Source organism: Limulus polyphemus, unplaced genomic scaffold (genome assembly GCF_000517525.1).
Source record: "Limulus polyphemus unplaced genomic scaffold, Limulus_polyphemus-2.1.2 Scaffold1456, whole genome shotgun sequence".
NCBI lineage: Eukaryota > Metazoa > Arthropoda > Merostomata > Xiphosura > Limulidae > Limulus > Limulus polyphemus.
The window spans coordinates 81,956-88,811 of record NW_013667066.1 but is presented as its reverse complement, the minus strand read 5'-3'; the positions used below and the strand labels follow the sequence as shown (position 1 = coordinate 88,811).

Below are 6,856 nucleotides of genomic sequence, written 5' to 3'. Positions count from 1 at the left end.
CAACATTATCTTGAGCTAATATAACTGAATAAGCTAAATACATAGTTGATATATATTGTGACGACTTACAACATTATCTTGAGCTAATATAACTGAAACAACTGACCAAGTGACACATCCGTTCTAATCACGGTTTCTTACACTACAAACGTGATTTTTTATTTTTTGTTTCATCTCTTGTGCAACTAACTTTCAGTACTTTATCAGAGCACAACTTTCATTAGGAAGTGTATTGTTTTTCAAGGTATTGACTGTGAGTCCGGAGCTGGTACCGAGCATACAGAGAACATTGGAGACAGTGTTGTCAAGAAAGAAGAGACGATAGTCATTAACCTTTGTGAGGTGTCCTCAGAGTGTGGCACTTATCTTATCGTGAAAACTTTCCGGTACAAAAAAGAACGAGTTAATCACAGGTGAGCCATTCAGAGTAACTTCGAGATTAGATTCCTAAATACAAACGTTACTGTTAGACGCTAGGAAATACTTTTCATCCTTCAGAAGAAAAATTTCCAACCAAATAATACGATAGTATTTTTACCCCTGACTGTGTTCGTACGTCAAGAAATAGGAATGTCTGATTAATTTTAAATCAACAAAGACTCTACACGTTGAAAATTCTCTTGGGTCAAGTTACGCAATAAATATTGAAAAATTATAAATAGTTCTTACGAAAATATACATTCACACATTTTTCATTGCTTTCTTTGTTTATGTATATATGTCTATGTTTGTACCAATACTGATGTTTGTTTTATGCACGGATTGTGTATATGTTTGGTGTTCAGGGTATTTTCAGTAAAAAACCGATTAAAATAATTATTTTCTACTTTTTATGTAACGTTAGATGTCACGATTTCTTAGCTGTCAGTTTCGAATAGAATTCTGAACTAGCTGCTGTCAACCATCTATGTGAGCTGCATAACCTCACTCTTCGCCTATTGAATGTTCGTGCATCTAGCAGTCCCCCTGGATCAAACTACAATAGTAAAAGTCAATCATATTAAAAAAAAACAATATTATAGTTACCAGCGCTGAAACGAGATTATTAGTTAGTTGTTGCATTTCTTTTAGAATTTTTGATCAAAGTTGCCCCTATTTCGAAGTGATAGACTAGAGGGAAGGCAGCATCAACAGCACCCTCCGCCAATTCTTGGGACACTCTTACCTTACCGAATAGTGTGATTTGACCGCTACTTTTATAAGAACAATCATGGCCTTAGATTGTGGAACAACGAAACGCGACCCATAAATTCTAGAATTCACAGTCTCGGCACGCTAAATACTGGGCTACGCCCATTCCCAAAGAATAGAAAAAAATAAGGAAATTAAAACAGAAACTAAAACCAAACTGTTGCTTATACGCTTTATTTCAATTTAAAATGATGAATGAGAGAATTTGTGATCAGAAAGCACGTTCTTTTAACTGCACTTATTTTTAGACTAAAACGTCTAAAAGGTATTTGTTTACTGAAGAGACTGAAAAATACAAAACTTAGGCTCAACTCGCTCATTCCGGCTACAACAAGATAGTGCACATAGTAAAGCGTAGCTCACAAATTTAGATTTATTTCATAGGAGAATAAGATAATCAAGTTTGTTTTGTTTTGTTAATAAAAGTGTGAAAGGTGCATTAACAGTTTTTAAATAACTAGCAACATAAAGTACTATTATAATTCAGACGCCCCATGTGTTTGAGTGGTAAGTGTGAAGACTTATGATACTAAAATTCTGGGTTCGATTCCCACAGTAGACACAATGCAGCTAGCTCACTGCGCAAATTTGTGCTACAAAACAAAAACAACTATTTTTTTGTTAATATTATATGACTTTATTTAAACAAGTGTTTGTATAAATATGTAAATAAACCATGTAATTATTAACACATGTCTTATTGAAGTTTTATAAAATGCTATTTCATTTGTCAGACACACAATCCAAAGTTCATGCTGGTGGTGAATAATATACGACAGTAAAGCTACTTACAACTTTATTTACTCTTCCTTCTTGGAAGAATAATTACCACTATTAATAATAAAACACAGTATCAAAAACAACTGCATACAGAACACGTTTTTGCAGATTTTGTTTTTACTCTCCATAATCTACGTTTCTAAACAAACTTGGCATGTGGTTTACAGCACGTTGTTTTTTGATAAATCCAGCTGTATAATAAGTAAATATTATGAGTTTATGGAATGATTTTTTAAGACTGGTAGTAATAATAAACCTAGCAACCATATTTATTTTTTTTTGTTATGAATTATAAATTAGAAAGATTTATGACTGTATTTTGTGAACTCATCGCGTAGTGTTTGAGAACGAGTTTTTTATTTTATTTGATTTCAGTATTATTGTATTTAAACTGGAATGAATTTCAGAAATTAAAATGCTAAAATCGTATAATATTGCTGAAGAAAATTAAATATATTTTTCATAGTCACGCCCTTCCCCCTGGTAGCTTAGCTGTTGGATTATAACGCTAAAAATCGTGTTTCCATACTCGCGGTGAGAAAAGTAAAGACAGCCTTTTGTGTAACTTTGTGCTTAAGAACATTACAAAAATTGAGTAATATATACATACTATATACCTTCACCAAGGCCCGGCATGGCCAGGTGGTTAGGGCACTCGACTCGAAATTTGTGGGTCGCGGGTTCGAATCCCCGTCACACCAAACATGCTCGCCCTTTCAGCCGTGGGGGCGTTATAATGTGACGGTCAATGTAATACGAGAAAGGATTCTTAAAGATCATGATACAGAGTATTTTGGTGAAGGTTTGTTTGTTTGTTTGTTTTGAATTTCGCGCAAAGCTACACGAGGGCCATCTGCGCTAGCCGTCCCTAATTTAGCAGTGTAAGACTAGAGGGAAGGCAGCTAGTCATCACCACGTACCGGAAACTCTTGGGCTACTCTTTTACCAACGAATAGTAGGTTTCACATAAATTTATTCAGTTCAACAAGGGGCAAGTTCAGTTTAAAATGTTCGTACTTGTGTTTTATAAACCGAATACACTGTAAAAAAAAATCTCGTATCCTATCTTTTAGAAAAACATTGATCAATGAACGTCTCATCTTTTGATTTCAAAATACAATATTTCATGAAGAATGAATAAATGTTACTATTCTTAGCAACATTCATATGGATATAAATGTATTATTTTGTTTTTAAGTTAAAACTTTAAAATATTGTTGTTTCTCTCAATCTCAATGTTTTACGTTGTCTTAATAGTGCAATAAAAACAATATCAACGTTTGTAGGATCTCTGTAGTAAATAATTGGATATAAATATTTACTGTGAGAGAGCTGAATATCTCCGATAAGGAAATAATCTGACAACTCTTTGGTTATAAAAAGGAAATGTTTGTCTTTATTAATGAAGGTTGGTTGAAACATACAGCATTTACAGTGACCATCCCAAATGAAATTGTATGTTATGAAGAAAGAAATTCCTAACAAAAGCTATCAAGAAGTTCCCTTTTTTTCTTTTTTTTGCCCATATTGTTGGGTTTTACTACAAAAGAAGTTGAGGTACCCTTTGAGGATATTGTTAAACAGACGATAGAGCTTAAAATATGCACCATTGTTTGATATTAGGTCTTTATTTCTTTTCCATTTTCGTGACTACAGTTGGAATAATTCTTGTTTCGCTTTCTCTTCTACCGTATATTTGAGTCTACGTTGCTGATTGATGATCAGAATGATTTTCGATCTTGACACGGATATGGTAACGAGAGATTTATATCCACTTTATGGCGACATTTTCATTGTTGGTTCTCTTGAGGATGATGGATGAAGAATAAGTCGTTAATGGCAAACTGAGATGCGTTATGGTAAATAATGATTTCGGAATTTTGCTACTGATTTCAAGTTGTGTATTCGTATGTTTTGTGATCACTTTGTACGAGAGTTGTGGATGTTAAAATTCAATTCGTTCGTATGTTTTGTGATCACTTTGTACGAGAGTTGTGGATGCTAAAATTCAATTCGTTCGTATGTTTTGTGATCACTTTGTACGAGAGTTGTGGATGTTAAAATTCAATTCGTTCGTATGTTTTGTGATCACTTTGTACGAGAGTTGTGGATGTTAAAATTCAATTCGTTTGTATGTTTTGTGATCACTTTGTACGAGAGTTGTGGATGTTAAAATTTTATTAATTTTAGTTCAGAATCTATGGGAACCACGCGAATTTAAACGCGGTAACCATATATAGATAGATATCTTTATTGTTTGGAAGAGGAGTGTACCGGTTGAAGGTCATTCGCGTTATTTATTCATTACGAGGTTAAATTGCTGGTGACCTTATGTTTATTGTTATATGTTTGGATAAAGGAATTTATTTCAAGAAATCGATCTTCTTAATTATTCTAAAACTAATTATTATGTTGGTAATTAAAACATTATTTCGGACAATATTTTCCATTTCATATTCATAGTTTTGTTTTATAACTTTTATTAGGTGTACAGTAAAATATAACCCAGGTTTTAACATTAATATACAGAACACATTACACTGTAAGCAATTAATTAACTTTGACGTTACTTTGAAGAAAATATTTACACTTTCCGAAACTGTTTAGTTATTTGAGATTATTGTGGAGGTTTTATTTACACTGGTTATTCTGCAACATCATGAGTAACGGTTTGGTTTTTTGTTTTGTTTTGTTGTTGAACATACAGCTACACAATGGGCTATCTGTGCTGTGCCCACCATGGTATCAAAATCCGGTTTTTGTGTTATATGAGTAAGGACAGTCTTATAACAAACTGACATTTTAAGGATACACGAGGAAAAATTTTAAACAAATTCAATTAAATTTCTTGCAAAACCAAAAATTTTGTTATCAAAGTGGTGTTTCATGGCATTTATAAAACTAATAAGTGATACACAAATAAAATAATAATAATAGCAACAATGGAGCAAGAGTGGTTAACAGAGGGAAGCCATTTACATTTATCTTCTCCAAAATAAAATACTATCATTTTTACAAGAGTCAAATAAAATTGACCAACAATATCGAACAATTTCAAATAATGATGCGTTTTTTTTTTTCATCAGCAGCCCTTTATATTGTTGCCTAGCGGCTTATTGTTGCCTGGCATTGTTCCCTTATGCTTTAAGTATTCTTAGAATAACTCTACAGCCAGGTGCATCCGCTGAGAAACAGACTCCAGCGCTACTTTAAAACCAATTTAAATGGAAATCGACATTTTTTTTCTCTGTTAACTGCTTGGAAAATAATCTAAAGAATCCCCTTATCATCATCCCAAAACTGTTAGATTCTAAATTTATGGTCAAGTCTGGGGTTTCTGTTTTTACTTCAATTTTTAGATGTTTACAGCAAACCTAACGACCGTAATAACGTCTATGTTTATACTTAGTTTGTTTATTTTGAAAACAGGAATATGGCCAATTTTCTATTAGGTGTGTGAAGCACTTGCACTGCGCACAGTCTTTCAGAAGAAACTTAAAAGTAACTCATCACGACAAAGAAAATCAACTATTATACACCGATTTAGAAATAATGAATACGAAAATATCTATTTGTAGGGTCCATTTGTTTTAGGGCGAAACCACACTGGGCTATCTGCTGTGTCCACTGCGGGTAATCGAACCCCGAATTTTAGGACACAAACGAATAGTTTTACACTCATCTTATTCGCATCGTGAAAAATGGCAAATATCTAATTAACACTTTACATAAAAACTAAGTTTCATTATTTGCTTAATGATGTGTATCTTATCCATGGTTAAACGAGAGGATGTAATATGCAGTTCTGTTTCTCTTCAATGCGAAAGATAATTTGAAAACAATCTAATTTGGTCTTTAGACATCTATTTACTTTGTTTTAACACTTGTTTTATATAGTATGATCTTGCTTTGTTTGAACACTTGTTTTATGTAGTATGATCTTGCTTTGTTTTAACACTTGTTTTATACAGTATGATCTTGCTTTGTTTTAACACTTCTTTTGTATTTTATGATCTTGCTTTGTTTTAACACTTGTTTTGTGTAGTATTATCTTGCTTTGTTTTAACACTTGTTTTATATAGTATGATCTTGCTTTGTTTTAACACTTGTTTTATGTAGTATGATCTTGCTTTGTTTTAACACTTGTTTTATATAGTATGATCTTGCTTTGTTTTAACACTTGTTTTATGTAGTATGATCTTGCTTTGTTTTAACACTTGTTTTGTGTAGTATTATCTTGCTTTGTTTTAACACTTGTTTTGTGTAGTATGATCCTTAAAAACAGGAGCTGTGGGAGAAATCATTCGCGTTACGTATTAAACTTCTGTGCTTATAACTACGTATCTATCTTATGTTGAATAAGAAATAAAATATAAAACTTTTAATATCAGTGTTGAAGACAGTGTAAAATAAGAACTGTTAGGTCACAATGAACCATTTAAGTTAGGCTGAGAACGGATACTAAGAATATTTCACCACTGCAGTTACAGGATGGAGACACTTAGAAAATCACACGACTTCATCGTTTCTTCATGGTTACTTAAAGCATAAAGTTGCTTCTGGGCAAGCTTTTATTGTGTTGTTTCTGGGCAAGCTTTTATTGTGGTGCTTCTGGGCAAGCTTTTATTGTGGTGCTTCTGGGCAAGCTTTTATTGTGTTGCTTCTGGGCAAGCTTTTATGTGTTGCTTCTGGGCAAGCTTTTATTGTGGTGCTTCTGGGCAAGCTTTTATTGTGTTGTTTCTGGGGAAGCTTTTATTGTGTTGCTTCTGGGCAAGCTTTTATTGTGGTGCTTCTGGGCAAGCTTTTATTGTGTTGTTTCTGGGGAAGCTTTTATTGTGTTGCTTCTGGGCAAGCTTTTATTGTGTTGTTTCTGGGCAAGCTTTTA

The 6,856-nt window shown here is 33.0% G+C and overlaps 1 protein-coding gene across 1 annotated transcript in view; it reads left to right on the top strand.

The window, feature by feature from the left end:
* LOC106463661 (transient receptor potential-gamma protein-like) overlaps window positions 1-6,856 on the top strand; it is a gene marked incomplete at its 3' end in the record, with an annotated part of 101,180 nt that overhangs the window by 13,389 nt on the left and 80,935 nt on the right. Inside the window, exon 2 of the mRNA XM_022391223.1 lies at window positions 245-413. The remainder of the gene's footprint in view (window positions 1-244; window positions 414-6,856) is intronic.